Raw genomic sequence first — 15,977 nt, 5'->3', positions numbered from 1 at the left:
GATCAAATAAAAAAAATTCTTCACTTTTTCCCAAATATTTTCACAAACTTTAGGTTTCTCACTGAAATTATTTACAAAGAACTTGTGCAATTATGTTATAAATGGTTGTAAATGCTTCTCTGGGATCCCCTTTGTTCAGAAATAGCAGACAAATATGACTTTGGCGTTGCTTTTTGATAATTAGAAGGCCGCTAAATGCCACTGCGCATCACTCGTGTATTATGCCCAGCAGTGAAGGGGTTAATTAGGGAGCATGTAGGGAGCGTCTAGGGTTAATTTTAGCTTTAGTGTAGTGTAGTAGACAACCCCAAGTATTGATCTAGGCCCATCTTGGTATATTTCATGCTACCATTTCACCGCTAAATGTGATCAAATAAAAAAAACGTAAAATTGTTCACAATTTTAGGTTTCTCACTGAAATTATTTACAAACAACTTTTGCAAGTATGGCATAAATGATTGTAAGTGCTTCTCTGGGATCCCCTTTGTTCAGAAATAGTAGAAATATATGGGTTTGGCGTTCCTTTTTGGTAATTATAAGGCTGCTAAATTCCGCTGCGCACCACACATGTATTATGCCCAGCAGTGCAGGGGTTAATTAGGTAGTTTGTAGGGAGCTTGCAGGGTTAATTTTAACTTTAGCGTAGAGATCAGCCTCCCACTTGACACATCACACCCCAGGATCCCTCCCAAACAGCTCTCTTCCCTCCCCCATCCCACAATTGTCCCCACCATCTTAAGTACTGGCAGAAAGTCTGCCAGTACTAAAATAAAAGGTATATTTAAAAATAAAAAATAAAATTGTATAGCATATTTACATATGCAGCTGTGTAGGATCCCCCCTTAGCCCCCAACCTCCCTGATCCCCTCCAAACAGTTCTCTAACCCTCAACCTCTACCTCACTGGGAGCCATCTTGGGTACTGGCAGCTGTCTGCCAGTACCCAGTTTGCAAATATTTTTTTTTTTTTCTGTAGTGTAGCTCCCCCCCCACAGACAAATCCTCCACCCACTCCCAGATCCCTTAGATTTACTTTTATTAGGGATTTTATCCCCCCTTACTGCCACTTATAACAAATGTTTTTTCTGTAGTGTAGCGGTACCCACCTGCTCCCTCCCCGCGCACAAGCCCGCCCGCCGCCCCCCATTCATGCGTGCGCGCCCGTGCATGCTCCTGACAACCCGCCCCCGATCCCGCACCCTCTCTCTTCAGTCTTTCATCGATGGCCGCCCACCCACCTCCCACGTCAGCTCCCACCCACCAACGATTGCAGCCATCAATGCCGGTGCAGAGAGGGCCACGGAGTGGCTCTCTCTGCATCGGATGGGGGAAAAATGTTATTGCAGAATGCCTCGATATTGAGGCATCACTGCAATAACCGGAAAGCGGCTGGAAGCGATCAGGATCGCTTCCAGCCGCTTTAATCCCCAACGTCATACAGGGTACGTCGCTGGTCTTTAAAGACACGGTTGTGTGCGACGTACCCTGTACGACGCATGTCATTAAGGGGTTAAACTTAACTTTTTTTTCCCCATAGACATCAATGGGGTTGTGTTATGGTGATCGCCATTCTGCGCTTCAGGTGTTAGTTTTTTTTCTAACACGCTCTCCCCATTGATGTCTATGGGGAAATCGTGCACGAGTACTTAAAAGCAGCCCTTTGATTTGTGCAGTATGGAACTCATCACCACCATTTCGCACACACAAGGAGACTTTTCAAAAACTTGTAATGGCAGTGCTATGGGGGGGGGGGGGGTGAAATAATGCAACTTTTGTTGCAATCGTTTTGCACCCTCTATAGAGCAAAACTTGAAACTAAAGTTATTAAGCCCTAAACCTCTGGCCTCCCACATCACTACCATTAAATAAACCTATTAACCCAGAAAAACCGCCAGCCCCCACATCGCAACAACCTAAATTAAACTATATTAACACCTAAACCTAAACCTAACCCTAACTGTAACCCTAAACCTAACCCTAACCCTAAACCTAACACCCCCTGACTTTAACATAATTAAAATAGAGCTAAATAAAGTTACAATTATTAAAACTAAAAACAAACTTACCTGTGAAATAAAACCTAAGGTATCTACAATATAACTAATAGTTATATTGTAGCTAGCTTAGGTTTTATTTTATTTCACATGTAAGTTTGTATTTTATTTTAACTAGGTAGACTAGTTAGTAAATAGTTATTAACTACCTAGTTAAAATAAATACAAACTTACCTGTGAAATAAAACCTAAGCTGCCTTACACTAAAACTTAACATTAAAAAAAAAAACTACCATTACATAAAATAAAAAACACTAAAAATAAAAAAATAACAAACAAAATTATCCAAAACAATAAAAATTATTCCTATTCTAATACCCTGTTTTTTTTTAAAAAACAAAACAAAATAAAAAACCCTTCTCTATAATAAACTACCAAGGGCCCTTAAAAGGGCCTTTGTAGGGCATTGCCCTAAAGAAATCAGCTCTTTTCCTACAAAAGAAAAACAAACACCCCTTAACAGTATACAAACCCTCACCCCCCAAACCCACAAAATAAAAATAAAGTAAAACCTAATCTACCCATTGCCCTGAAAAGGGCATTTGAATGGGCATTGCCCTTAAAAGGGCATTAAGCTATTTAGCTGCCCATTAAAAAAAAAAGGCTATTCTAAGAAAAAAAACATCCCAAAAAGAAAAAAAAACAGTACACAAAATAACAAACAAATTATACAAAAATAATAAAAAAAACAAAATAAAAGAACCTAATCTATAATAAACTACCAAAAGTCCTTAAATGGGCCTTTTGTAGGGCATCGCCCTAAATAAATCAGCTCTTTTTCTAAAAATAAAAAGAAACAACCCCTAACATTACAATCCCCCACCCCCCCAAACCTTTTTCTTGCCCTTAAAAGGGCATTCAGCTCTTTAAAGAAATGCCAAAACCCTATTAAAAAAAAAACACCCCAAAAAACCTTTAAAAAGCCTCCACCTGGACCTCCGCCTTGGACCTTCGCCTGGACCTCCACCTCCGCACATCGACCGCTCCGCCTCCTCAGGGATGAAGAAGATGCCGGTCCCACGATGGATGACGATGGAGTCGCCCTGGATGAAGATGGAGCCGCCGTTATGAAGATCATTCAAGTGGGACTTCAGCAACTGTGAGTACCTAAAGAGGTGTTAGTGTTATGTTTTTAAGGTTTTTTGGGGTGGTTTCTTTTTTTAGATTAGGGTTTAGGAATTTCTTAAATGAGCTGAATGCCCTTTTAAGGGCAAGAAAAAGATCCGAATGCCCTTTCAAGGGCAATGTCCATACAAATGCCCTTTTCAGGGCAATGTGAAGATTAGTTTTTTTTTTAGAGTTTGGTTATTTTATTTTGGGGGTTTGGTTGGGTGGTGGGTTTTACTGTTGGGGGGGTCTGTATTTTTTTTCCAGAAAAATATCTGATTTCTTTACGTCAATGCCCTACAAAAGGCCCTTTTAGTTGAAATATATTTTTATTAACCACACTCCTCCAACAGCAAAGAAAATACAGACTTTCAATCATTAAATAGCATCAGTGTTTGGGGAACAGTAATCATATTTCAACAAGAGTGTCTTTCAATGTCACTTCTGATTTCAAAAAGTCTCTCCTGTATTTGAAAGTACATCCATGTTGCTATATTAAGCTGCTACCAAGAACAGTAGACGAATTTCCACTCTTTAATTTTGACCAGGACAGTCCCCTTCGTTTTGTGGAGTCTGCTGTACATTTTCAGGCAGAAGTGTGTTGTTTAAACATAAACCCATGATCCCCCAAACATTTTCTTAACAATGCCCATCATATTTTATCCGTTTGGAGGGCACGTGATATGTATGAGGCATAACTATAGAGGGTTCTCAGTCCCTATAACAAAAAACTTTAAAAACTAAAACTGCGTAAACATAAAAACAATAACCATCAATGCACGATTCAAACTCAAATCTCAATACTTCAGCGTTGTATTTTGTCATTTTAACACTCTAAGGAGTTATTTGCTCATCTTGTTTTGCTCCTAATCTAACCAGCTGATTCTAATTCCCGCCACCCCTCCTCTCCTCTTGATCAGTGCCTCTCACTTCCTCCCGCTCCACTTCCCCCTCAGCTACTGCCGAGGTACGGCCATTATCCCCAGACAATATCCAATAAAACCATACTTTCTGAAATTGGACCTCTGTGTCTTGGATTTGTGCTGCTGACTCATACATTGAGTACACCAATTTAATTCTGGCTATTACTTCTGACCACGACGGTACCTCGGTTTTCCAATATTTAGCAATCACTATCCTGGTCGTAGTGCACAATATTCTAATAAACATATTAATGTGTTTGTTCAATCTAGGGATGCGTTCATGCAGCAGAGCCTGGGCGGGCGTGAGGTTAATCCTCTCGTCTAACACCCTCTCAAGTAGTAAAGATAAGTTCTGCCAAACTTGATACACTTTAGGACATTCCCACCACATGTTAAGGTATGAACCTACCTCTCTGCACCCTCTGTAGCAGAATTTAGAGCTTTCTTTTCCCATGTGGGCTGTTTTAACTGGGGTTAGGTACCATCTGAAAGATGTCTTAAGTGCATTTTCCCTCAAGTCAGCACCAATGAGGCCCTTGCAGGTTTGGTGCAATGTTTCTTGCCATCTGTCTCGTTCTAATTCTTTATCTAGGTCCGCCTCCCAATTTGCCATTAATGTTGTTTTAGAGTCACTTTTAATTTCCTGAATTGAAATGTATAACCTAGATATTGCCCTTTTGGGTCGAGTCGTCGCTGTACATAGGTGTTCAAGCTCAGTTTGTTTAATGCATGTCGGGGATTTGTCCATGTATGTACGTATAGCTGATATTACTTGGAGGTATAAAAACCATGGTAATGGAAGAGGTTCAAGTTTCTGTTGGAGCTGGGTGAAAGTTAGCGGATTACCTTGGGAGTACATGTCAGCTACTCTATATAGTCCCTTGTTTTCCCATTTTCTAATGTGATATTTAAATTCGTCATTAACTATGTATTTCAGGGGTAGCACCCTAGAACGCGAAGGGAGAATTCTTTCCATGTTTCTGGAGGTTGGCCACTGTCGTCTAGTGAGTAATGTGGTTTTGTTTCGGTATATAGCGTGTCCATTAGTCAGGTCTTTACTCCAAAGGATGCCATCCGGAGTCTCCTGTCCCAGCATCTCTGCCTCTAAAAGAGGTCATATTACATCTTGCTGTCTCCTACTTAAGAGGGAGTCTTGAGCCAGTCTTGCTGCCCTATAGTAGTCAAGTAGGTTGGGGATACCAATCCCCCCCAGTTGTCGGTGTCTGTTTAGGATAGTGTGGGGTATTCTCGGATGTTTATTATCTCTTAAGAATCTATGTATGTCTCTCTGAAGGTTGGTTATTTCTGTAACATTAATTCTAATCGGGAGCACCCTGAATAAGTATAATATTCTAGGTAAGATCGTCATTTTTACCGCAGATAGTCTCCCATACCAAGAAAAACCCATTTTCTTCCATTTTCCCAGATCGGATCTGATCATTTTAAGTAAAGGGGTATAGTTTGCGTCATACAGCTTCGAGGAGTGTGACATTAACTTAATACCCAAATATTTCAACCCATCTGGAGCCCACCTAAAATCAAAGTTTGCTTCTATCAATTTGATGGTGTGTTTAGGAATAGAAAGGGGAAGTGCCTCACATTTGTCTATATTAATTTTGTATCCCGATATTTGAGAGAACTGCTGTATTGCTTGATATACATACGGCAATGACTGTAGGGGTTTAGAGATAGTCAGCAACACATCGTCCGCAAATAGGGTGATTTTGTGATGATGTTTTCCTACCTCTAGGCCTGATATATCTGGACAGTTGCGTATATATGCTGCCAATGGCTCAATGCATATGGCAAAGATCAGAGGTGAGAGCGGGCAGCCTTGTCTAGTGCCATTAAGTATGGGAAAATATTTTGATTGATGCCCTATTGCCCGAACAAAAGCTGTGGGTCTGGAATATAGCCCTTGTATCGCTTTCAGGAAATTGCCCTCAAATCCCATACGTGATAGAAGATCTAACATGTATTTCCAATCAACCCTATCAAATGCCTTCTCCGCATCCAGTGAAAGGATCAGAGAAGGCATTTTTCTATCTCGCAATAAATCTATTATCGATACCATCCTGCGGATATTGTCTGGGGCTTCCCTATCTTTAATAAATCCCACTTGGTCAGGATGAACAATATTGGGTAGAATATTTTTGAGTCGGCTGGCCAGGATTTTTGTCACTATTTTAACATCTTGGTTAATAAGGGAGATGGGCCTGTAACTGCTACATAGATTAGGATTTTTCCCCTGTTTTGGTATGACCACGATTTTGGCTCTAAGAAGTTCCTCTGGTATTGGACCTCCCTTCATAATGTGATTTGCAAACGTTATTAAATGTGGCACTAAGACTTCCCTAAACGCCTTATAGTACTCCCCCGGGAATCCATCAGGTCCCGGAGCCTTCCCAGGTTTAAGATCTTTTATAGCTGCTATTACTTCAGCTCTTGTAATCTCAGCGTTCAGATTAGTTCTGTCATCTTCAGTTATCACTGGCAAGTCCGCCTTCTCCAGAAAAGAGTCAAAAGCCTCCTGTGTCTCTGGGTTATGTTGCACTTTCGTGCCATCATATAGAATCTGGTAGAACTTGGCAAACGTGTCAACGATGTCCTGTGGGTGAGTGGTAGTCTGGCCTGTCGTTGTCTGAATGCATGGTATAGAAAGGGATTGGTAATTGTCTCTGAGTTTTTTTGCTAAATATTTATCGGGTTTGTTGGCAAAAATAAAGTAGTTTGTTTTCAGTCTATGCGCCGCTTTAATGGAATGCTCATTCAATATAGACTGTAGTGTTTGCTTTTTTTCAAGCAGTTTGGTGAGTGTTATTTTAGAGTGATTCAATTTGTGTAGTGCTTCTAACGTTGTAATTTCAGTATTCAATTGGTTAATAAGGTCATTATTTCTTTTCCTACATAGTGTCTTTTCTTTGATTAGGACCCCTCTGATCACCGTCTTATGTGCTGCCCAGGGTATGGCTGTGTTTTCTGTGGACCCTACATTAATATTCCAGTACTCTTGTATGTGTTGTAAGATCCTATTTTTAACGGGTGGGAATCTGGTGCTAGTCGCGTCATAGGTCCATGTTCTAGTTCTCTTAGGGTCTGTTAGGTTTCCCATAGTGAGCACAGTCAGGGAGTGGTCTGACCAGACACACGGGTGAATATCTAAAGAGTGAACTGCTGGTTGTAGTATTTGACTAGTGAATACATAGTCTATTTTTGAGTAAGTATCATGCGGTGCAGAATAAAAGGTAGTATCTCCCAACCCTTCATGCAGGATTCGCCAAGTGTCTTGCAGTGTGTGTTGAGCTAGAGCCTCTAGAATATGTGTAGCCGTTTTTTTCTGTCTCTGTTTTTTCGTAGTCAATTGGGTACTTGTTGGTCTGGTCAGTGATTGCAAGTCAATGTTAAAATCCCCCGCCAGAATTATTCTTATTCTAGACCAGTCAGTTAGCAAATTTGAAATGGCAGCAAAGAATTTGTCTTGTTGTTCATTAGGGGCATATATGTTACATAATAGAATTTCTGTGTTTCCCAAACTCCCAAAAACCAAGAGGTATCTACCTTCCTTATCAGAGATAGTCTCTCTGTGTGTAAAGGGCACTGATGAGTGTATTAAAATAGAGACCCCCCATTTCTTAGAGTCTAAGGCCGAGTGGTATTGTTTTGAGTAATCTCTTGCCCAGTATTTGGGAATAGTATCTTTCAGGAAATGTGTCTCCTGAAGATAAATAACGTTAGCCCTCAGCCGTCGATAATGTGACATGGCAGTCCTTCTTTTGATATCGGTGTTTAAACCTCTCGCATTATGCGAGACTAAAACTATCTTAGGGACAGTCATCACAATCTATATACCAATGTGTCTTCCTACTCTTATTGTTGGCAGCAGGGACCCCAGATAGCATAACTCTCTCTAAGTCTTGATAGCTAAATATATAATATATGAGTAGAAGTCTGTAAGTTTCCTCCTTACTCCCCTGACTCTCTAGTTGTGTCTTCTTGTTTCTAAGGCCCTGTAGAGCATTTCCACAAGATGAGCTTACTAAAATCAAACAACATTGCGTGCATTTAAGTATTGATGGTATAAACAAACAGATATAATAATACAACATTAAATAACAGTTAAACATTTGAATACAATCATGTCGGATCCAGCACATAAGATTTGTACTGTGTGTCTCCGACATGGAGTCTCTACATTGCATCACTTACAGCAGGCGAGGAGTCTCATTCCCCACCTGTGAGTTTAAAGTTTGATCTGCTTCTTGGCCATCTTCAGCAACCCATAGGTCCGAGGGCAGACCACACAATGTAGGAGAAGGAGTAGATGTTCTCATCCAGGACATTTATGTATTGCCTGGACTTTTCATGTTTTGGATTTCTTTTTGTTTGTCACTTTCTTCCATTTTGATCTTTGGGATTTAGACTTTAGTGACAAACTTTCGGAGGGAGCTGATGTCAAATCCTCTCCTGGGATGTCTGGTGGCTCCAAGTCCAGGAGCTTACAGATGTCCGGGATCTCATCAATGGTTTTAAGAGTTAGCATTTTGCCATTTCGCATCACTTGTAACGCGAAAGGGAAGCCCCATCTGTAGGGGATGTTGTTTTTCCTCAGCAGAAGAGTGAGAGGTTTCAGCGCATACCTTCTCTGTAGTGTTTTAATGCAAAGGTCCTGGAAGAACTGGATGATATTCCCCTGAAACTTGAATGTAGGGTTATTTCTAGCAGCTAATAGAAGTTTTTCTCTGTCAGGGAACCGCAAAAGCTTAATTATGACGTCTCGTGGTGGTTGATCTGGTCTGGGCTTCGCTTTTAGGGCCCTATGCGCTCTTTCAATTGGGCATTCAGAGTCCGTCGAGTTTCCTAGTATCGCATTGAATAGTTGCTGGAGATAGTTGTGTAGATCTTCTGCTCCAATGGACTCAGGGATACCTTTGAGTCTGATATTAGAGCGTCTGCTCCGGTTCTCCAAGTCTTCAATCTTTTCTTCTAGATCTTGTATATGTTGGTTATGTGAGTTAAGAGTCTGGGAAACTGTTGTGATCTCCTCTCCCATTTCCTCTGTAGCTGTTTCTAAGGAATCTACTCGGGTTCCCAACTCTAGCATTTCTGTTTTGATATCCGTAAGACTGTTAGTGACTGCAGTTTGGAAGCTGTCCATTTTTTCCCATAGTTTCTCGAAGTTGGAAGCTATGTCCTGTTTGGATACTAGACCCTGCAGGTCTGCTTTAGTAGCGGGAATTTGATCTAGAGATTCCTCTTCGTTCTCAGAATCCATATCTTCCTCAATTTCCGCTAGGGCGGTTTCTTGAGATTTGGTGATTTTGGGGGCTTTAAAGAAGGTATCTACTGATAAGGATTTTAGGTTTTTGTCTCCTTTAAGTCCTTTTCTTGTAGCCATGTTGTGTAGGTTGGTAGACCAGCTGTTTTCAGTTACTTTTCTTTTGCGGTTTTTCAAGTATCTATCAGATGTATCCAAGTTTTTTTATTCCTATTGTGGAGAGGTACCAATTCCTCCCGACCTCCGTTGAGTAGTAAGGTGTATTTAGCTTTTTCTGCGCCCTCTCTATCTCCTCCCTCTCCTTCCAGAGATATTTAGTAGATAATAAATGGTTCACCTTTCATAGCTTGAGTAAGCTCTTCTGCAAACATATCATCTTCATGGTAGCAATCTATGAGAGGCAATGGCACTGCAAGTGATGCAATAGCGCATATGGGGTCAGCGTTTAATCATCCATGTCGGACACTATGACTCTGGCCTCTACATCCTCCGTGTTAACTGTCTCTAGGCCTTTGGCAAGCGCTCAGATGGGAAGCTGAAGTGGTCACTGAAAGTTTCCCCTGCCCCAGGGAAGCTGTCCTCACTGGACGGAAACGGGAAAAGGAATTGGGGTATGACCTGCTAATATTTCAATCAGCAGGAAATGTAGGGGAGAGGGAACCACACAGCGACCCCCAAGCTCATGAAATATATTGAGAGGGGGGTAGATGGGGAAATGCTGCAGATGACTCTTCTTTACTTATTGTTACACCCTCTCCCCCCCTCTCTACAACAATAGCAACTTGTTGCAGCAAATAAAACCTTTTCAGCATGGGTAGTACAGTGCATTAAAAGCTTCAGTGTAGCTGTCAATCACACCTCAATGTGCTTTGTCGCTGGCCCTTTAAGAGATAAACCAGGTTATAGTGGGGAGTTATCTTGCTGTGGCAATGTGTAAAGTGCAGCAACTCAGACCTTCCCACTAGTGTACCCAGGGAGTAAAGTGATCATCCCCAATTCTCTGTTTTCCTGCTTGTCAAGCTGTATCTTCTCAGATCTCTTTAGGAAGGAGATTTAGTAACAGTGCGTTTTAGGTGTTCTATTGTTATATTGGCCCAGAGCTATATTATATATATTGTTAGCATAGATTGCTTTGCGAGTTCTGCAGGGTTAGGGTTGGATGACTGTTTCTTTTATTATCTGGAATAGGTATTACAAGGAAGCGTTCCTCTCCCCCACTAGCTATCCCTGTAACTCACAGCAGGCTGGAGGAAAAATGGCATCTTTTCGCGCCTTTTCTGAAACTGGCTTTAAAGTGTCACTGCAGCTATCTGGCTATGACTGCTAAGGCTGCGTATATAGGGGATGTACTGAGGGGTCAATTGTTGTCTGCGGTCTTACCAGAACAGTCCGGTGAGCTCCTTTATCCCTCCTCAGCAAGCCTGGCCGGTGTCTCCAATCAATAGCCGCCCCGAGTAGTCGCCAGTGTCCCCTGAGTGAGTCAGCTGGTGTGCGATATTGGTTCCAGCTCAGTTCAGGCAGCAGTAGTCTCCTTACCATCCGGATCGGAGCCCCGACCCCCCGGACCAATCTCCCGCTGTACTTTCTAACTCGCCTGCTGTTTCCTCCTCTTTCACCTCGCGTGTGGTCTGGCTTCCCAAAACTTTGGCTATCTTACTTCTGTGCGCCCCAGTTCACAAGCTGGATCTTCCCCAAGTGCTTGGCCCACTATATTGTTCCGGTTCTGGGTATTTTGCAATGATTTTGGGTATTAAAAAAGATAATTTTATAATAAGCTTAAGCAGAGCTTCAGTTCAATGCGACCGCTTTGCACGGCCCAAAAGGCCCTTTTAAAGGCTATTGGTAGTTAATTGTTGGAAAGGTGGTGTTTTTATATTAGGGGGACTAGGTAATTTAGTGTTTGTTATTTTTTGTACTGTAGTATTTTTTTTTTTGTGATTTAGTATTTTTTTTTTATTTTTTGTAATTGTGGATTTAATTTTTTAGTTGCGTTAGGTTTTTTTAAATGTGTAATTTAATTCATTTAATTGATAGTTATTTTAATTTTAGTCAACAAGTAATGTTTAAACTTTTCATTTCACAGGTAAGTTTTTATTTATTTTAAGATAGGGATCTTGTCATTAATTTAGTTTTTGGTGATCTGGGGGGCTGGCGGTTTAGGGGTTAATAGGTTTATTTAGTGCTAGTGATGTGGGAGGCCAGAGGTTTAGGGGTTAATAGATTTATTTAGTGGTGGCGATGTCGGGGATCGCCAGAATAGGGGTTAATATATTTATTATAGTGTGGGCAATGTTGGGGTGCGGGGGAATAGGGGTTAATAACTTAAGTATAGTGGCGACGATATTGGGGAGCGGCATAATAGGGGTTAATACATTTTATTAGTGGCGGCAATGTCGGGAGCGGCAGATTAGGGGTTCATTGCTTGAATTTAGTGTTTGCAATGTGCGAGGGCCTCGGTTTAGGGGTTAATAGGTAGTTTATGGGTGTTAGTGTACTTTGTAACACTTTAGTTATGAGTTTTATGTAACGGTTTTGTTGTGCAAAACTCATAACTAAATGGCGGTACGGATATTGTCATTAATGGGTGTAACGCAAGCTTTTTAGCCTCACCACAAAACTCGTTATGGCAGCGCTATTTTTTTCGAGTGTGGAACTGCCGTTGCGTTACAGGATAAAAGGCTTGCAGTACAGCTATACCGACAAGACTCGTAATGGCTGTGTTGCTGTTTTAATCCCTTATGGACCACAGCACTTTTCCATTTGTTGATCGATTGGGACCAGGGCTATTTTTACATTTCTGCGGTGTATGTGTTTAGCTGTAAATTTCCTCTTACTCATTTACTGTACCCACACATATTATATAACTTTTTTCTCACCATTAAATGGACTTTCTAAAGATACCATTGTTTTCATCATATCATATAATTTACTATAAAAAATGATAAAATATGATGAAAAAATACACTTTTTCTAACTTTGACTCCCAAAATCTGTTAAACATCTACAACCATCAAAAAACACCCATGCTAAATAGTTTCTAAATTTTGTCCTGAGTTTAGAAATACCCAATGTTTACAAGTTCTTTACTTTTTTTGCAAGTTATAGGGCAATAAATAAAAGTAGCACTTTGCTATTTCCAAACCATTTTTTTTTTCTCAAAATTAGCGCTAGTTACATTGAAACACTGATATCTGTCAGGAATCCCTGAATATCCCTTGACATGTATATATATGTTTTTAGAAGACATCCCAAAGTATTGGTCTAGACCCATTTTGGTATATTTCATGCCACCATTTCACCGCTAAATGCGATCAAATAAAAAAAATCGTTCACTTTTTCACAAACTTTAGGTTTCTCACTGAAATTATTTGCAAACAGCTTGTGCAATTATGGCACAAATGGTTGTAAATGCTTCTCTTGGATCCCCTTTGTTCAGAAATGGCAGACTTATATGACTTTGGGGTTGTTTGGTCGTTAACAACCTTTTTTTGTAGGATGTACCCTGTATGTCGTTGGTCGTGGTTAAAGGGACACTGAACCCAAATTTTTTTCTTTCATGATTCAAATAGAGCAAGCAATTATAAGCAACTTTTTAATTTACTCATCAATTTTTTCTTTGTTCTCTTGCTATCTTTATTTGAAAAAGAAGGCATCTAAAGCTATTTTTGCTCAGTACACTGGACAGCACTTGTTTATTGGTGGGTGAATGTATTCACCAAACAGCAAGAACAACCCAGGTTGTTCACCAAAAATGGGCCGGCATCTAAACTTACATTCTTGCATTTCAAATAAAGATACCAAGAGAATTAAGAAATTTTGATAATAGGAGTAAATTAGAAAGTTGCTTAAAATTGCATGCTCTATATGAATCACGAAAGAAAAAATTTGGGTTCAGTGTTCCTTTAACGCTGAAATGACCATTTTTTCAGCGTTAAAACACAAATGCAAAACTTTTAATCTTGGTGATTTTTAGCCAAGTGCCTGTTATGACACAGTTACATGGTTCATTACCAGTTCTTGGCAGTTTATTCATTCATGTGTCTGGTTATTCAGTTTTGCCATAGACTTATAATATTGTAATATTAGTGTGTTCCTGCGAAATTTATAGCGCGCTCTGCACTATTAATAGAGCTCCACTTGTAATCTAGGCCAATGCCTGAGGGGTTATAAATGGTCATCTAACCTGTTCTCATCTAAAACAAACCTAAACAACCGGCCTATTAGAGATGGAAAACCCTGTTTTAGAGGGACATAAACTTTCCTTTTCTTTAAAAGTAAGAGGTTTTAAATGTTACAACTTTATAACCATGCAGAATTTGGTAATCTACAGCAAGAGTGACTTTGAATTCACCACTACAGAAAATATATATACACACACACACACACATATATATATATATATATATATATACACATACATATATATATATATATATATATATATATATATATATATATATATATATATATATATATATATATATAAATATATGTATAAGACATTAGATATAAGACAATTACATAAAGTTCTATTGTTCATATCAGAAAATTTGTGAAAAAATTGTGAAAAAATGTGTTTTGCTTATTCATAAACTGTAACACCGGCTATGGCTAAAAATCAAATCAATTTGCTGTGTCTAGTCATTAGAATGGAAATCTGAAAGGTTCAATTAATAAACATCTTTATCACTTACATAGAATCATTGTGCTACAAACAATCACATTTCCAGCTGTTCCATATAAATGGCAAAATAATTTCCTCCTTGACAGAATGGGATTTTAGGGATTCCTTCAAGGGGTTAGTAATTTATATTGATGGAAAGAAAAAAGAACCATATTTGGTTGTCTGCCTTTTATAGATAAACTTCTTTCTGTGTTTGAATTTTACAACAAATAATTCTTAACTCTGGATTAGATACTTATTTGTTTTAGTTGAAGGCAAAATAGTAAAAATCACATCTGACATAAATCATACTAATTTACTGCAAGTATTTACTGTTTTAAATTAGATCTGGCATGAACCGTGACTCCTTAATGCCAATGCTTAAACACAACGAATTTCTAAATTGGTTCTGACAGAAGCCATGACTATTAAGTATTAGTATTTATAATGATGCCATTGAGGCCTGAAAACACAAATACAAATGAATATTTTAAGCTTGACTTAACAGCATCAATTCTTGTTACACTTCTTTCTGGTTCATTCATGCAAATGAAAAGCAATGTACTAAAAAATCGTGTGTAAAAAAATCAGTGGGATTTGGCCCACATAAAACCACAATTTAAATAATAAAACAATAATATTAATACAAATAATAATTTTTACTCTGAGTTTACCTCCTTTAAAGAGAAGTACACTTGTTTTGCAACTATGCCAATCAGATGAGGTAGAACCTGTTGGCGCTATACAAATAACTGATAATAATAGTAAGCAGGCTATAATTGCATGCTCCAATCACCTGTTACGTTATCATCAGCAGTGGCAGTGGTGTGTTGGTGAACGATTATAACTACTGTATATATTTCATGCCCTTGCTGTGGTTATACAAACAATATAAAGAACTCACTACAGCATGTTATTTTATGCAACAATGTTGTTATATACAAGCTAAAAGCTAATAAGCAGCGGCTTTGTAGTTTACATTGCTACCGTAATATCAATTGCGGTACATTTTTTTTTTTTTTTGAGAAATAGGGAATTCTGTTTTCATAATTGGTTTATTCTTTAAACTCTTTAGAGTGCATTTAGTATCCTATTGTATCGTATATTTCTTCTCAGTGCTACCCTTTTATTTTTTATTTTGCATCTATTTTTAAATGCCAGCATGAATGTTCTTTTTTAATCATAATAGTAATAGTCACAAGCGAGCAATTAAAGTGGATATTTTAACAATAACCACCCAAATGCTACTAGATAACGCAATTAGATTTTGTGATTTGAAAAACATGCAAACTGCATATATATAACACATTATACAGTATTTTACAATAATTGGAAAAAAATATGTTTGTATTTTGTCTACTCTGCAGATCACACTGATGGCTCATCAGGGACAGGCTTATACTCTGCAAATTGGTATTGTTAAGGATAAACTTATTTAGAATTGTTTCTAATTATTTGCTATTGAGAAGACTTGACAGATATGATTTAATATCCATAAAATATTATATATTTTATTGCTGGTAGTTTTATCTGTAAAACATAAATTCTCAGTTGCTAAACCCTGCAGTTATCCAAAGATTGCTTTCTACTCTTTAAACACTTGCCTGAGACATATCATGCGTCCTGTGAAAGCTAATGCTAGAATCTGAGCATTATTGAATTACATTTAGCTGAAACGGAGTCCTGCTAGTACTTGTTTAAGCCCTGTAGTTTGCTAAAATGTTCTGCTGTGCCTACAGTGGAAGAGACACTATATTAAATGTAATGACAAACATAATATCAAATGTAGAGGTTGATGCTGTTTTATGTAAATATTTTATTCACTTAATTCTTTCCTAATTCTGTTCTTAACATATCAGTGTTGGCTAAAACACGTTTGAATGGTTATGTAAAAATAAAGCTGAACTCAGATGAGTATTATAAATGTAATGTTAATTCAATAGCATATTTTATTGC

The sequence above is a fragment of the Bombina bombina genome, chromosome 4, assembly GCF_027579735.1.
Source record: "Bombina bombina isolate aBomBom1 chromosome 4, aBomBom1.pri, whole genome shotgun sequence".
Taxonomy (NCBI): domain Eukaryota; kingdom Metazoa; phylum Chordata; class Amphibia; order Anura; family Bombinatoridae; genus Bombina; species Bombina bombina.
Note: the sequence above shows the minus strand (reverse complement) of the source record.